General features: G+C 44.8%; 1 long non-coding RNA gene across 1 annotated transcript in view; it reads left to right on the top strand.

Moving 5' to 3' along the window:
- Window positions 1-368: 368 nt before the first annotated feature.
- LOC125092365 (uncharacterized) overlaps window positions 369-17,918 on the top strand; it is a 53,765-nt gene continuing 36,215 nt past the window's right edge. The window contains exons 1-2 of the long non-coding RNA XR_007124886.1: window positions 369-706; window positions 6,369-6,724. This is a non-coding gene — a long non-coding RNA (uncharacterized LOC125092365). The remainder of the gene's footprint in view (window positions 707-6,368; window positions 6,725-17,918) is intronic.

Below are 17,918 nucleotides of genomic sequence, written 5' to 3'. Positions count from 1 at the left end.
TAACTTAAGTATGGGGACCTTCTTTTAAAAATAACATCCATACGCTCTGGTTTCTCTGACTTGGAAGTACGAAGAAAGCTCGATTTCTTTGTATGTCTTTAGAACACTCCAGTTTTGTGTTTTTCCTCACACCTCAATAGATGACCCTCACATGCCCTTCCCAGGATAAGGGCCGCTCACATTGTTGATCGCTGGCCCAGTGACCTGCGAGACACTCTGAGCTGTCCTTTTGCTTTTATCCTTACCCATCGCCCTCCCCTAACTGCCTCCCTGAAGCCATGCTTCCATTCATCCCCAAATAGTTACTAAGAGACCATTACTAAGAGACCACTGTGTGCCAGCTGCCCTTCCCTGCGATGGGATACGTGAGACTGACCAAGTCCCGGCTCAGCCTGCAGCTGATTTGGGGGGCACCGGTTGGGAGACAGAAATCAACGAAATAAATGTGCTGGGTTCTGGTAAGTGCTCTGAAGAAAAAAGAAGCCAGGAGAGGGAATAGGGAGGGACTAGGGCTGGGGATGGCAGTGTGCTATTTTAGAAAAGGCTTTGCTGATGAGGTGACATTTGAGTCCCAGGCGAATAGAGGTGGAGAGCCACACAGCAATCCGGGAAGGCAGAGGGCCTAGTAGGTGCAAACGCTCCACAGTGGAAATGCAGGCAGCTTGGGCAGGGGACGGTGGTGAGGAGACCCATGGGCTGGAGTCCGGTGAGCAAGGGGAAAGTGACAGGAGAGGAGGTTGGGGGAGCCAGGCAAAGGGCCAGTTCCTATAGAACCTTGTTGACGATGGTACAAACTTTTCATTGTGTTCTGAAGATGGTGGAAAGACACTGGATGGTATTGAGTAGAGGGAAGGCATGATCAATTTTCTATTTTTCAAAGGATCATGATAGCCGTGGAATGAACAACAGACTGTTGGGGTAGTTAGGGGCAGGGGAGGTAACAGGGGGGCCACTTGGAAAGTGATTTCAGAGATCAGGTGAGAAGTACAGTAGGGTTGCAATAGGCTGGTGGCAGTGGGAGTGGGGAGGTGGTCCAATTTGAATTGTTTTTGAGGGTAAGGTTAATAATTCTGATACCATCTCCTTCATATTCAAAACACTTTGATGGGTTCCTAGTGCCATTGCTCTTGAGATAAAGTCTCAAATCACTAGCAAGGTCTACAGAGGCCCCAGGGCCCAGCCTACTATCTCTACCTGGTACAGCATTCCCTCTCAATTCTCTATTCTAGCCCCGGTTTTGAGAGGTCAACCCACATACTGGTTCCTCCACCTAGAATGTTCTCCCCCTTCCCCTACTTACATCTTAGTCTCTTTTCAGACCCCGGTTCAATCACCAAGTGCCTCGGGGGACCGTCCTATGACATCCCTTACTACAGGGTGACCTTCTTGCTGGCCTTCCCAGTGCCAGAGCCTCACCCCTCCTTAGCGCTCCTTTCCGTTCCTTTGTATGGTGGTGTGACCCTCTGTCTCCCCTAGCAGACCACCAGCTCCAAGAAGGCCAGCACTCTGTTGCTTTTGTTATGGTACCTCTTGCCCCAGTGCAGTGCCAGACATTGTAAACTGAACAACCATTGTTGAATAGATGGGCAAATGAGGAAATGCAGATGGAAGAAACCGAGCTGCTTCTTCAAGAGCACTAGCACGCGTGCGTTCGTGCCACGGGGAGTGCACGGAAACAGCTCTGGGACCAGGCAGCACTTTCAAGGGCACTCGTTCTAGCAGTTGGATTGGTGCCAGTCTCTGGCCCTAACAGTGAATATAAGGTGGGGCTGTGAGCCCATTTGAAGTCAAAAGCATATATTATAACTTGTGTTTGACTTGTATCTCAACTTGTGTAGGAACTCAAGTGCGATCTCATTTCAATAAATGAAACATCCCATCCTGTCTCTTCCGGAAAACCAATCTTTTATTCATTTTCAAGCACCTGCCCCTGCCTGTCTCCAGCTCCAGTCTAACTCGGACTGGGATGTGTACAGGGGAGAGGGAGGGGCACCGCGATGTCCTCTTCCTCCCTTCCCCCACCCCATGTCCCCCAGTCTCTAGTCGCCATGTCCCGTCCTTCCATAGTGGGTGCCCAGGAAGGGGCAGAGGAGAGGGGAGGGAGCCTATCGCTAGACTCGTGTAGCTGCTGCTGGCCAAGGAGCTTCCGGGATGTGGAGGATGTTCAAAGCTCTTAGTTTGGCAGCTCTTCCGGTCCTTGAGGGACTTTGCATTGCTGGGAACCTCTCACCAGAGAGGGCGCTCGTGAGAACTGGCATCTTCTGGCAGGCTTCTCCCTCAGTCCTCTGGCTTAGGTGCAGTCCACCCTTGATGGAACCAACTGCTCCACACGTGGTCCTTCTGGGCAGAGCCCTCCTGGGACCACTCAGTCCAGATCCCTTCCAGGGTCCTCATGCAGCTTGGGGAAATGCACACGCAGCCCAGACCCTTCCAACAGTGTGGTTCTCCAGGCAGTCGTCTTTCCCTGCATTGTGTCCAGCTGCTCGCCATGTGCTCACACCTTCATACTTTGCCCCACGAAGGAGTCAGATGGCTGCTTTTACCTCCCTCAAGCTTCAGGGAGCATAGGTCAGGCTCTCAGTAGTTCTCATAAAGCCCTGACCACCTGGTTTAAGGTGAAGGGAAAGCCCCCCGCCCCCACCATTGCCCTCCCTCTCAGTGGTGCGGACGCCAGCACTCCAGCCACTCCCTCCCCACCTTCAACTTCAACTGAGTCACTTGGCTTCTCTCATGTGGACTGGTGTCAGACTATGGCAGGGTGACCTTATAATCTGTCATCTGAAAAGGTTCACCTTTCTTTGGTTTGTAGTTGTTTTTCTCACTTCATGTAAACTTTTTCTTGAAGTAGGGCATTCATTCAGTGACACAGATGAATCACAAGTGTCTGGCCCGATGAGTTTTCACAAAGTGAACATACCCGAACATTCCTTACACCCTAGTAGCCCCTTCATGTACCCTTCCCTCGGGGATAACCACTACCAGCCTGCCTTTTAGAACTACAGATTTATTTTGTAAACCAAGAAAATTTTGAGAGGGAAAGGGGCTGTGTGGTACCTGGTCACCCACAGCGGCTGCCTTCAGTCCCCTCTCTTCCTGTAAACACATGCCGTGTCTCTGTTAAGAGGAAGCAACTATTCTTTATGCCCCCTTGACTCTGGGGTCACCTGTGACTACTTTGACTTACAGAATATTGCAGATATTGCAAATAGGATACTTTGGCACTTATGGGCCTAGACTTGAGGAGGCCTGGCAGTTTCTAATTCCAGCCTTGACCCTGAGTGTCCATAAAAAAGGTCTGGAGAGAGAGGCCATGCAGGGGAGCCCTGGGATGTCAGGCATGTGAGTGAAGGAGCTGACCTTGAATGTTCATCCCAGTAAAGCCTTCAGATGACTCCTGCCCCAGCTGCCATCTGACTACAAATGCTGAGAGTCTCACCCTTGGATCTTTAAACAGAAAGTCTCTTTGGGTCTCAGCTCCTATAACCCATCCAAGTGCAGACAATGTGGCTCCCCAGAGCAAAATTATTCACTGACTCCTTTTACCTTTCCTCCAGGTGTCTTCTGCCTCCTCAAGGAAGCCTTCCTTGGCTCTCATTTTATCTGTACATCTTTGGCATGGGGACCCTTCTGTTTTTCTCCCATAAAGCAGAGGCAAGTCTTGTTGACTGATGGCAATTAACTCCGATGAGGGTGCCTTGATTGTAATGTGGACAGCGAACACAGGATATCATCTGCTCAGAAGCTGATGAAAGTCATATAAAGGACAGACTGTAGTATGAAACTCAGTGATAACTGGCTTCTGCACAGAGGCTCAGGGGCAGCTCTTACGAGCTTAAGTGTAATGTCAGGCGAGGAGGGCAAATCAAGAGGGCCTGCTGGCTCTGCTCTGGCCCTCCACTACTTCCTCTCCACCCTCCCTGCTGGGCTGCCAGGCACCTGCCCCCAGAGTACTCAAGGACAGAGGAAACCAAGGACGACTTAGCCAAGGCTGGATGGAAACCAATGGTAGAATCATTTGTACTCATCCCTTGGAGAAGGGCCATTTTTCATTTCTGCAAACTAAGGGTGTGGCTTTTTTTTTAAAGGCTCTGATGTGAGGTCACAACATCTCTAGATTTTTACTATCAGTCTTTCTATTGGAATTGAGACTTCTTATGTAACTTTTCTTCCCACCCCTCCAGATTGTGTAGACTGTAGGCCTAATATAAGTAAGAGAAATATGTAAAAAGAGGCAGGGTATTATCAGTAGTTATCAGAATCTATGCCTCCATACTCTCAGCTATGAGATGTCATATCAATCCCTAGTCACTTGTACTATTGACATTCTGAATCCATGACCATGTCGCTTGGAACTTTCTTTTATTTGAACTACGGAATTTATCATTTATCAATATTTACATGCCTACAGAATGTGGCTGTAACAGGTCATATCCTAGGAGGGGAGCAATTCACATCCAAAGTTCTTCTGGCATTTTATCCCTGGTTACACTTTCTACGGAGTGAGTAAATACTTTGCCCACACTGCCTCAATGATTTAAAGTATTGTGATTGCTAAAGGTGCTTGTTGTATCATGTATATCTGGACTCTGTGATATGTTTCACCTATTTTCCTATTATCTGAAGCAATTCCTTCTGAACCTTATCTGAATGACATTCCAGAAATGTGAGCATGGAATAAAGAAAGGGAAAATGAATAAATTGTGTTTCAATGTTCTATTGCTATGTAGTAAACCACTATGAATTTAGTGGCTTAGAACAACTATGGTCTATTATATTTTCTGATCCAGTGGATCGGTGGGGCTTGGCTGGGCAGTCCTCCTGCCTTGCGTGGTATTGGCCAAAGTGACCCCTCTGGCTGCATTCAGCTAATGGCATGCTTGGAACTGGCTATTTGGATGCCTTTGTTCTTCTCCCCATGGCCTCCTCATGCTATTAACTTGGACTTCCTTATAGCAAAGTGGTCTCAGGGTATCTAGAACAGGGAAATAGAAGGGACTAGCCTCATAAGGTCTCAGGCCAGTACTCTGAAATGAAACTGTATCAATTTTACAGCATACTATTGGTCAAAACAAGTCATAAGGCCAGCATGAAATTCAAAGAAATGAGAAATAGATTTCTCTTCTAAATGAAAGGAACAGCATGTACCTGAAGGAAGAAAGAGTTGTTGCTATCCATCTCTAAGGGTAGTTTACCAAAAGCAAGAAAAAGAAAATATAAGGAAATGGTAAAGGAAATTAAAAAAAACAAACCCACAGAAACTGAAGAAAGAAAACACAGGAATAAAATAGGGATATTCTTCAAATATCCATCCCTTCATGTATATCTTCCCAACATTTTGCATTGTGTCTGGCCCATAAAAGGCCCTTCATTAATGTTTACTAAATGAATGAATTTGATGAAGCTTCTGTGGCAGAGACTGGCTAGTTATTCATCAAAACAGTTCTTCTTTTTCTGGACACGTAAACAGACTTTATTTCCCAGCCTCCCTTGTGATTAGGAATGGCCTGTCAGTTCTACTTGATGGAAATTAGGGGGAAGTGCCATTTCCATGTCTGACCCATAGAGACTTCTCAGATGGTACCCTACATGCTCTCTCCCACTTCTGGATTCTTGGAATGGAGACAAACTCCAGGGTGACCTTGGAAGCCATTTTATTTTTTATTATTATTTTTTTAAAGAGTTTATTTATTTATTTGACAGACAGAGATCACAAGTAGGCAGAGAGGCAGGCAGAGAGAGAAAGGGGCAAGCAGGTTTCCCTGCTGAGCAGAGAACCTGATGCGGGGCTCGATCCCAGGACCCTGGGATCATGACCTGAGGCGAAGGCAGAGGCTTTAACCCACTGAGCCACCCAGGCACCCATTGGAAGCCATTTTAAAGATAGGTAAGCAACAAGATGAAAGGAGCCTAGTCCCTGAATCACCACTTTGAGAACCAACTGATCAGAAACAACTACATTACATGGGTATTCAAAAGCAATAAATGACCTAGTTTGTGTTAAGCCAGTGACACTTTAGAGTTCAATGGTTACAGCAGCCATTGGTATCCGAACTAACACATCTCATCTCTAGCTCTCAACCCTTCTACCATTTCAAGGGCTACAATCAAGTCAATTTAAAACTGATGTTGTTAAGCTCTAGTTGGTATGGTGAAAAGTATATTTGGAACCACACTGGAGTAGGCAGACTTCTACATGGCCCCCAGTAATTCCTACCTCTTAGAATTCACATCTTCATCTAATTCTCTTCCCTCAAATGTGGATGGACCTAATGACTTGCTTCTCACCAAGAGAATATGGCAAATTCTTGCTGTGGAGTTTACTTCCACAATTAGGTTACAAGAAATCATGACTTCCCTTTTGTTAGCAGACTCTCTTGGTGGCTCTGATGAAGCAAATTGCCGTTTTGAAGAGGCCCATGTGGCAGGACATTGAGGATGGCCTCCACCCAATGGCCAGTGAGGAAATGAGGCCCTCAGTCCAACAGCCCTCAAGGAAACTGAGCTTCCCAAGAACTACGTAGATGAGTTTGGAAATGGATCTCTCTGCAGTTGAAACTCGAGATGAGACCAAGGCCTAAGCCAGTATCTTGATTGCAGCCTTGTGAGAGACCCTGCGGCAGAAGACTCAACTAAGCTGTGGCCAGAAATACAAGCAATACACTCATAGACCTGGGTTTTACCTACAGCCTATGGACGCTGCTGGTAACCTCCTAGTTTCAAGCAGGTAATCTTAGAGATTAATACATGTTGAAGCATTTCTGGTTCCCATTAGCATGTTTAAACCATGAACTTATGGAAAAATTGCCCGATGGCACTACTCTGGTTCCCTAATCCATTATTTACTATGAAGGAACTGCTACATAATTTCTTAAAATCTGTTTGGTTTGGTGTTTGAAATTGTTGTAGGAAAATATCTGTAAGAAGAGAAACAGATAGGCAGACAACTGAAACATGAGTGTTGTGTTCCAAATGACCTAGGCTAGAGACATCTGGAACTTTCTATATCCATCTGAAATACAGAAAAACACCAGATGCTCAAAAAATAACAGGGTAACTCTAGGAAAGTTATTTGTGTGTTCATCCTGATCAACAGCCTAGTTTCAGGAGACGAGTTAAAGTCTATGGAAAAAGCGTGGAGCAGTCTAGAGACAAAAGAGAGAGGAAGACAAGTAAATACATTTGGAAGGTCAGCAGCAATGGGTTCACAGTCTTTTGAGACCCCTGATGACTGAAGCTAGGGAAAAGCTGACCCTCTGGATGGAGCTTGTTTAGTTAGTTCCCAGATGCTGACCCCTGATTCAGAAGCCATATCTCTTACCCTGTTTATAATAGTCCTTTTCTCTGTAGTTAGAAATATTATTGTGTTCCCCCATCTCTAGTGAATGTGTTGGGGGAGGGGAGCTAGAAATGAGGGCCGCATGATCTCAAGAAAAACAGAAGGGGAGCATTTTTCATATTAGAAGTGAAAATTAGGTGTTTAAAAAGCAAATTCAAGACCTGCTATACTCACTGATGTTGCCTCCCTGATCCCAGAAGGCATTTGAATGAGAGCCCTTGAATTAACCTTTCTGCCCTTAACTATCCTCATCTAAATAAAGGGATTAAGCTAGTTGAACCTTACAGTCTGGTTTCCCTAAAGTTTTATGACTCACTGACTCTTCTGGTGGAAATTTCAGGCCAGAAAAAAAGAAAAACCACTTGGAAGCTTCCTTTAAAAGGAGAAAGATGCCTCATTGGAGAAAAACTTCATGATTAACTTGAATGCTATGCTGTAGGGCAAGTTGAAATGACACTAGATGGTGAGGATTCAACTTAACTGTGCTTTTAATACAATCCTGATATCATTCTTACTTGGCTAAGCAAAAAGGAACTTTCCCTGTTCTGACAGCTGAGTCTCATCCTAAGAAAAGATTAACTGGAATCAGTCTCTTCCCCAGTGACTTGGCGTTTCTCACACGCTGAGTCACTTGGAAGGGATTGAGCATGCTGAAAATATCCAGTCCACCAGGCTTTTGACACTTGCCTATGAACAGATCCCAGCATGAGTTTTCCTTCCAAAGAGATTTTGTTGAATTGTCTGTTGGACCTCTTTAAGTTACATTACCCATACACCTTTAAAAACCCAACTCAAAAAAAAAAAAAAAAAAAAGTAAAGTAAAGTTAGACTTAACAACTAACCCCATCCTTGCTCTCTACAATTTTTTTGGTTAGCTGGATGACATTTAAGTCAAAAACGGGGATGATTCCAGATGCTTTTCTTCCCTCTCCCGTATAATTATAATTAAGTCTTATAATTTACCAAACCCTAGAAGAAATAGAAAAAATAAAAACATATGAGGAAAAAATAAAAAAAAACCCAACTCAAGATCATGTTGTTTTCTTTTTCCCCTAAATTTTTGTTTTGACTTCCCCAAACAGCCCATATCCACCTGATATTAGACATATGAAGTCTTTTAGTGTCTATATTCAGTTGGTTACCGAGTATTGAACTACTGACCTTACTCAAGGATTCATTTTGTTCCTCGTCTCTCTTCACTTGGCACACCTCCCATGACTTGTTTTACCACAAGTTCCTAAATTTACAATCTATATGCAAGTACCTTCTAAATGTATCTCTCCTGTCACTTATGTTAAACTGTACCTCCACTTCAATCACCTGCAGGACCCTCAGACTCAACATGTCTTAGAGCAGAATTCATCATCTCCTATTCAAGCTCCTCTTCTGGACTTTGGTATTTGGCAAATGGCATCCTTATTGACCAAGATGTCACCCAAGACTCTATACCCAGTTACTAGACTCTGCCACTTTTCCTTCTAACCATTTCTCATATCTGTCACCTCCCCTTATCTTCCACGCTTCCTTCTCCATTTCAACCCTTGTAACCTCTGGACCTATGTATCATTACTGTGGACGCTTGGACTTCCCCCAGGCCACATAACCCCAGGACCAGTGTCAAAATCAAGGCCAGAAAATCGGTCACAAAACTGCCTTTCTCTTGCTCGGCCCCTGACCATCTACTGGAATTCCAGCTCTCCTCACATGGGTTCTAAATGGTTTCAGTGTTTTCCAGGGAGTGTCTCATGCACAGTCTGGGAGCCAGTGGTCTTGGCTGCTCCAAAAGAGTTGTCATTTTCCTTTCCTCCTGCAGTGGCATGCTCTACTGATTTGTGCTGCCACTATTGCCCCAAACAGCAGGCATGTCACTGCTGCTTGTGACTACCAATCCCCAAAGCCTTGTCCCCTGAGCCCACTGAGGTGTGGCCATTGCTACTGGTGCTAGAACCCAATTATTCCCCATCCCTGTGGAGACTGAGGAAATCAGTGCTGCTGAAGGCCAAGTTCTTGTGGCCCTATGGGTAGTCATGTTCATGAACTGGACACTTCTTAAGATTTTACTTTATCCTTATTGTAGTCCTCCCTCCTTAGAACTCAGGTGTAAATCTATGAGGTCTGAGACAGAAAGTAATCTGAGTGACAAACTGATCTTTCTGTAGAATCGTTACCCTTCCCATACAATTTTATCCTATTGCACTTGAATAAAGATGGCACACCTGCCTGAATTGAGATGTTTTCCCTTAAGGATAGTTATTTCCCAGGATGCACTTCAATCTTTCAGATGTACCCTAGGTTGAGCAGTTTCACCCACTCCCCTAGCTCTCTAAGAAAGCAAGCCTGAACCATGGAAAAAACACAATGTATGCTCAAGAGTGGGGTGCTGAGAGTTAATAAATCAAGCCACTATTTTCTATGAAGATTTTTCAGATGAAGACAATAAACTTATTGACCAAGCAGCCAAAAAAAAAAAAAAAAGTCTTTGGGAGTTTGGAGCTACCAGTCCACTCTTCACACTCTTGCCAACAAATTGTTCTACAAAGCAAAACAGCCCATGTTTAAAATTTCTCTGATTAAAATCTCCCCTGATTAAAATCCCCAGTGGTTTCCCAAATGTCTAAAGAATAGTCTAAAGTCTTCAACGAAGTATGTAAAACTCTTTAGAATTCAGTCAGAGCCTCCCTCCCCGCATAGCTCGTAGAACCAGAAAAGGTTCCCCAAACTCAACAAGTTCCTGATCATTGTATGTTTATCCATGAACCACCTACAGTATAGCACAGAGATTAAATACAGAGACCAAACTGGTGGCTGCCCAAGGGGAAGAGGGTGGGGGGATGGGCCAAATAGGTGATGGGGATTAAGAGGTCCAAATTCTAGTGATAAAACAAATAAGTCACAGAGATGAAAAGCGCAGCATAGGGAATATTGTCAATAACATTGTAATAACAGTGTATGGTGACAGATAATAACTACTGTTACCGTGGTGAGCATTGCATACTGTACAGAATTGTCAAGTCACTATATTATGCAATTGAAAATTAAAGTAACATTGTATGTCAACTCTACTTCAGTAATATATATACATATATATTTTGAGAAAGCATGGGCTACAGTTTTGATGGGTGAAGATTCAAGTTCTGCTTCTGCCTTTACCAGCTGTGTGATTTTAAGGAAGTTACTTAACTGCTCTAAGCCTCAAATGACATATCTGTAAAATGGGGATAATGATTGTGCCTATCTTGTGGGAGTGTGGTCAGGAATAAGTGCATTATAAGTAGCTTCAATTTACTTCCCCTACTGTCTCATAGCAAGGAAATCTCCATTGCTTGCTTGACCAGTGAGGTCTTTCCTGGCTCTTCAGGGTCAGCAGGGGCAGGCAGGAGAATAGTAGCACTATTTGTGAGCTCAGATGAGGTAGGAAGAGGAAGGGGGAGAAAGTGAGTAGGACAAGCCAGCATGAGGATAGGGGCCAGAAGGCTGGGGCAGAGGAAAAAGATAAAAAGACAAATTTTGGAAAGAGTAGTATGTGAATTAGATTTTAATTAGTCTTCCTATATGTTCCATAATAAAAGTTCCTCCTCACCATCATCTCAAGAGAACTTTGGTACTTTTAAGGCTTTTTGGTAATGAGATTTTTGTTTCTTTTGGATATGCTGAGACAGAGATTGGCCTCAAGGTAACCCAATTTTATTTGGGTTACACTTAAAACAATCAGGTTACCTGGGGCTACAGGGCAAATGACCAGTTTCTCTCCAGGGGAGCCAAATTATGATGGAGTTGAATATAATTCATATAGTTTTCTCAATCAGCAATTGGAGAATTGTCTTTATCTTTTTTTTAAGCTTTTATTTATTTGGGAGCGAGGGAGAGCATGAGCAGGGGTGAGGGGAAGAAGAAGCAGGCTCCTTGCTAAGCAGGGAGCCCGATGCTGGGCTCGATCCCAGACCCTGGGGTCATGACCTTTGTTGAAGACAGATGCCCAACCGAGTGAGCCATCCAGATGCCCCACCTTGTCTTTATCTCTTAACAGAAGAATTCAGAATTAGAGCCAGACTGCCTGTGTTCAGATCCTCACTTTCCACTTAGTGGCTGTAAAAACTTGACCAAAGTATTCAAAAATCTCTGTTTCAGCTTCTTCATCTGTAAAATGGGAAAATAAGAGCTTACCTCACAAAGGGTTGTTGTAGGACTTGAATGAGCTAAAACATTTGAAGAGCTTGGAGCAGTTCTCAGTGCATAATAAGCAGGCCACAAAAGTTAGCTATTATGGTATTTCTAGTTTTTTTTTTTCTAAAATAGAGAACTCAATTCAGAGCATGAATATAGGCGTTGAAAGTTAGTATTCACATATTTTTGCTTTTATTTATCTTTTATGTATATTTTGTTCATATGTTTGTTAATATGTATATGAGATGTATACACACATCTATCTATCTATCTATCTATCTATCTATCTATCTATATGCCTACACTCAAACATACCCACACATTCAGAGGAAGAGGGAGATGGGGGATACTTTAGTAATGAACCCTGAGAGATATTTCCACCATTTATTTATTCACTCACTCAACAGATATTTGTAGCATCCCTGCAATGATCCCAGCTAAAATGGCGAGATTCTAAAGATGTGCGTACCAAGTGTTGCATTTGCCAACCCCCACACCATCTCAGACCCTAGAAAACACTCGATCTTAACAGAAAAACAAGGAAAGATCTGGGGAGAGGATGAAGGGAGATGATTTGCCCAGAGCCTTGTTTTACCAGCACAGTTTTGAATACAGCAGGTCAATCTGCTAACCCTTCATTCTCTCTGCGTCTCCACCTGTGCAATGGAAATGATAACAGCAGCTTCATAAAGGGATTGGGAGGATTTGTGAGTTAAATACAAACTCTTGCCGGCTCAAGGATCATCCTCTACCTTCCATGAAACAACCGTGGTTTTTGGGCAGAGGGATAACGAGCGGGCGCATTTTCTATTCGCCTCGCATAGGTGCCGCAGTCATGTCTTGGTTTCTTTCCTTTTCTTTTTTTTTACATATATGTATTTTTTAAAAGATTTTATTTATTTATTTGACAGACAGAGATCACAAGTAGGCAGAGAGGGAGGCGGGGGGGGGGGGCGGGGAAGCAGACTCCCTGCTGAGCAGAGAGCCCGATGTAGGGCTCTATCCCAGGACCCTGGGATCGTGACCTGAGCTGAAGGCAGAGGCTTAACCCACTGAGCCACCCAGGCGCCCCCATGTCTTGGTTTCTATTGGCACTCATTCTGGAGCACCGTCGGAGCTCCCCTGGCTGGTTCTATAGTCTGGGTGGGCTCCGTTAGGGGATAGGAAGCTACAGTTAAATCTCAAGGGTGAGGATGGAAAAGCAGGGCCAAGAGTCCCATGAGATACCCACATGGCGAGGACCAGCCCTGCTATGGATATGTGTGTGTGAGAAGCCCCCTTCAATGGTCCTTGGGCACAGGAACCCTGTCTTTGTCAGCTGACATCCCATCCTTTGGTGTGCCTGGGAAAAGAGATATGAGCCACAGAGATGTGTACACAGAATTCTTGCTTCTGCACGGTGAGATCTATGTCACCTTCCAGCCCAGTTTCATTGGGAATCAGGGTAAAACCTATGATAGCAAACACGAGAACGATGTTCATAAAACTTGACCGTGGCATCCTCCTGGAAAGATTGCATCCAGGATAGCACAACCAATGCAGTTTCACACCTGTGACAGGTGTGTTATATGGGAAAGGGTAGTGGAGACACTGTTCACTTTCAGGTCATATTAATAGGAAAATAAACTCATGGTCTCTCCTCACTGTCCATCAACCCTCCCACTGTTGCCGCTTGTCTGCCTTAAATGAGAATCTAATTGGTGTTGTTGCCTGGCATAGGAACCTTCAACCGTTCCCTTTTGCTTTGGGAGTTAGGATTTCTTCATATGGCTCAGCACAGCCTGCCTTTCCAATGTCACCTCCTGCTGTTCCCCTCCAACACTCCATGATCTAAGCAACCAGGACGATTTGGAAATTAAATGAGGACATCCCCACGGGGGCTCAGATGGTACATTGGACCCTTGGTTTGAATCCAGGACCCCCCTCTGGGTGGCCAGCCTCAGGTTATCACTTACATCTTTGTGCTTCCGTTTCCCCCTTCTAGAAGCTGGGGGAAATAATAGGGTCATAGGCTACCATGGGGAGTCAATGAGTTCATGCAAATATAAAGGGTTTTAGACTAGTACCGGATACATAGCAAACATCAGGGAAGATTAGGCATTACTATTATTATTATTATTATTTGCAATGATCAGATTGTGGTATTTTCTTCAACACCTCTGTGCCTTCACCTGGACAGTTTCTGCAGCCTGCCACGTGCTCTCTGCCTCTGGGCCCCAGCCTCACTGGGAACACCTCCCTCAGATGGCATATCTGTGGAAGATTGGGTCTTCCTTGAGGGCAAGGATTCCATTCATTTTTGTACGTCTAGGTCCCCAAAGTTTTGGTGTGAAACACTTCTCAAAAATTACTGGTGGATTCACAAGATGAGCTTGTTTAAAAATGTTCAGACTGGGGGCACCTGGGCGGCTTAGTTGGTTGAGCAGCTGACTCTTGATTTTGGCTCAGGGTTGTGAGATCGAGCCCCACGACAGGCTCTGTGCTGGGCATAGAGCCTGCTTAAGATTCTCTCTCTCCTTTTCTCTTCACTCTTACCCATCTCCATCTCTTAAAAAAAATGTTCACAGCAGAATTATGTACAATAGCCCCAAAGCGGGAACCACCCAAATGTCCATCAACCAATTAACAGATTAACAAATATGGTCTATCCCTATGCTAGACTCTTACTCAAATAAACAGGAGTGAAGTTCTGATACTTGCTCCCACATGGATGAATGTGGAAGACATGATGCTGAGTGAAAGAAGGCAGACACAAAATACCATGTGGTGTATGATTCTACTCACATACTGTATGAAATGTCAAGACCAGGCAAATCTAGAGAGGCAGAAAGTAGATTAATGGTTGGTTCAGGCTCGGGGCAGAGATGGAGGGGTTGTGGGGGGTGTACAGCTGAAGTGTAGTCAGTTTCTTCTGGGGGTGATGAAGATGTCCTAAAACTGACTGTGATGGTCATGCAGCTCTCACTATATGAGAAGCCATTGAATTGTGCCTTTTAATTGGGTGCAATGTGTGGCATGAGGATTATATCTGAATAAAGCTGCTGCGGAAAAAAAAGAAGAAGAAAAAGAAGAAACAAGGAAAGAAAAAGGGAAAAAGAACAACAACATTGACTGAATGGATGGGCCAATAAGGGGAAGCCCTTTTAGGTTTGTGTTGAATGTAGACACATCCAAGAACAAAAAATCTCGGGTAGCCACTTCCCAGATTGGGGACCAGGTCAAGGCTCTCAGGCTTCCAGCTTTGTTGCGGCCACATCCCTCTTCTCAAGTATTTCTTCCCTGCTCACTGCCTGGGCTCCTTACCCCTTTTAGTCTCCTCTCTTCTCTCCTATTCAAATTTTCTTTTCCTGCTTCCTGCGCAGCCAGCCCCTTAGGACAGTTGACGAGAGACAGAAAGCACGCTGGGGCCTTCTCGGGGGAGACTGGAACATGAGAGCCCAAAGGGAGCCTGGGAACATACTTTTACAGATAAAGTGGAGGCCCCGTGGGGTCAAGTGTGTTGCTGCACCTCACACGTTGACCTCGTATCAGAGCTAAAATGATCCAGTCTGTTCGCCTGTTCAGTATAACTCCCAACACACTGCTTCCTTCTTCACCTCCTACATATCTACCTATCTCCAGGTCAGAATGATCCGGAAGCCAAAGCAGCCAGAACCAAAACACGTATCGAATGGCTCACTATGTATCAGGTGATCTCTGTTCATTCTCTTCCAAGAATGTTTTGGATAAAGATGATATACAATCCCATTAAATTCCAAGAGATCTTTAAAATGTCATTTTTTGTACTTCCGTTTTGTTAGTAGAGAGACCGCAGGACTGGGAGTCCGGAGAGCTAGCCCCAGGTTCTCAGTCTGTCACAACTAGCTGTGTGACTTGAGCAAGACGTTTGCATACTCTGGGCCTCACTTCCCTCATTGCCCAATTAGGGACTGGATTGCATTACTTCTTTGCGTACTGTCTAGGGCTCTATAATTTGATAACTATAGGTTGAAATTAAGAGACTATCATCTAAGACTTGGAGCTCTTTTTCTTTTTTAAAATTTTATTTATTTATTTGAGAGAGAGAGAGAGAGAGAGAGAGAGAGAGAGAACATGAGAGGGGAGAGGTGCAGAAGGAGAAGCAGACGCCCCGCTGAGCAGGGAGCCTGATGTAGGACTCGATCCTGGAGTTCCAGGATCGTGACCTGTGCCAAAAGCAGTTGCTTAACTGACTGAGCCACCCAGGTGCCCTCGGAGCTCTTTTCTGGGGTAGAGATTTTCTCCCAGAGATACTTGGTGGCAGTTGGATCTGGCCTTCAGTGTATCTTGGTTTTCATTTTAACTCCCACGGCATCCTTAGAAGGAAAATGGTACTCGCCCACTGTTCAGATGTGATACTAACTATCAGAGAGATAGCCTAACTTTCCCAGGGTCACAGTGAATTATGGGTTCCATGGGGAATGTGGCACCAGGTCTGCCTGACTCCCCGAGTTATATTTTTCTCTGCCCTATTGGCTTCCCAGAACAGCAACTTTCTAAATAATGGGTAAGGGATGGAAAAGACCTCTATTTTGGGGTCAAGATCCCTGTCACTGTCATTACCTCTAATGCTTCTGTCCTTCTTATGTGATACTTAATCGATTAGGTATGTTCCTTGGTCCCAGCTAATTTCTAATTTGAGATAACCTCCCTGCGGCATTGATTGACCTAGTTTGGCTAGGCAGAACTTGTGGTTTACATGGGAGCTGGAAAAAACCCTACCAGATCTAATCATGAATTAGCATCTGGAATCCTTCCTGTCACTTGAGGCTATTGGCAACTGTAGACCTAATATGAGAGCTGCCAGCAGGAGAGAGGAAATCTTGATAAGAAGAGACTGTTTCCTGGGGAATTTTCTAGAATTTGAACATTTTTTCTGGAAGTACCCCCAAATCACAACATGCACAATTTGAGTTGTTCCTGTCACCTTGAACCTTAATCTGGGACTCAGAGGGGTTTCAGGTGACTGTGAGGCTCTTCATATAATCTGCACTTTTTTTGGCATATGATTTGGTTTGTGGGGAGGGAAAGAATCCATGGTTTTTATCACTCTTAGAGAGATCCATCAACCGAGAAAGGCTAGAACCCCTGGCTGGTTTCCTGAAGCTTTCTCTGACCCCTATTCCTTAGGCCCATTACTCCTGCAGAATTTGTGATTTCTTTCCCCTCTGGGATGGTAAATCTGGGCCTGCATCAGCCATAGTCCCCCCCACCCACCCAGCCAGAGGCAGCCTGGTGGTGAAGGATGGTTGAGGTCCACAGACTATGTGCCAATCCCCACAGCACCACTTTCTTGTGTGTCCGTGGGTAGTTTAACTCAGGGCCGAAGGTCAGCAGATAAACACAGGTGCAGCCTTCCTGGCTGTGAAAACATTGAAATCCGCAGGCTCTGGCTGTAAACAGCTGCTTTTCCATCCTCCTGTGCTCCCTTGGTTCCTTGTGGGACTCTTGCATTCAGAAACAAAGACTTTTTTGTAACTGAAGTCTGATTCTAAGTGTGGTTCAAAAGAGCACACTGGAGGGCACCTCTGTGGTTCAGTCGCTTGAGCGTCAGACTCTTGGGCTTGGGTTGTGATCTCAGGGTCATGGGATCCAGCCCCGAGTCGGGCTCTGCGCTCAGCGGGGAGTCTGCTTGAGACTCTCTCTTCCTCTGCTCCTCCCCACCCCCACTCACACATGTGTGCTCTCTCTAAATCAATCAATCAGTCTTTAAAAAAGAGTATACTGGTGGGCTGGACAAGTGGAAGTGTTTGTAAGATCTCACTGAACATATAACTCTTCTTACTGACACATATTTAAAGGCTGCATTTTCTATAGCACACACTGTCCTTGGACAACCAGGGATATCGTCCACCTGTTCTGAAGACTCTCTGCCTGCGGGTTCTCTCTCAGGCCCTACTGGTGGGGCAGACTGCAAGTGCTGGGTGTTAACCCCCTTGGTAGCACCCTTCAGCCAATATTGGATGGGATTTAATTGTGATGCTTTGGCTTCCCTTGTGACAGGTAGGACAGTTATCCATATCATCTCCCAGAGGTTCCTAACAGGTCTGAGCCCCACCTTCCCCTGTGATCATTAATGAGCCCTGTATCAACTCTTTTCCCTACCTGACTCCCCCACTTCCCAAATGGTACTTCCTGGGGTCACCTCCCAAATAAAGGACCTGCTCCCAAATGCTTGTCTTAGGGTTGGCTTCTGGGGGAACTCAGCCAAAGACACACTTGAAAATAAATATTTACACATATGTTAATGCATACATAATATTTTATAGATGTTGGGAGAAGAAAATTTTTCATATACAATCTCCTCCCCAACATCAATAAAAAGGCAAATTGAGAAATGTGAGATTTAATATTCCACAGTGGGCTGTCAGCAGTTTCAAAGCCCAAAGATGTCTGATAA

The sequence above is a fragment of the Lutra lutra genome, chromosome X (genome assembly GCF_902655055.1).
Source record: "Lutra lutra chromosome X, mLutLut1.2, whole genome shotgun sequence".
NCBI classification, from domain to species: Eukaryota; Metazoa; Chordata; class Mammalia; order Carnivora; family Mustelidae; genus Lutra; species Lutra lutra.
This window is presented reverse-complemented; position numbering and strand designations above follow the sequence as displayed.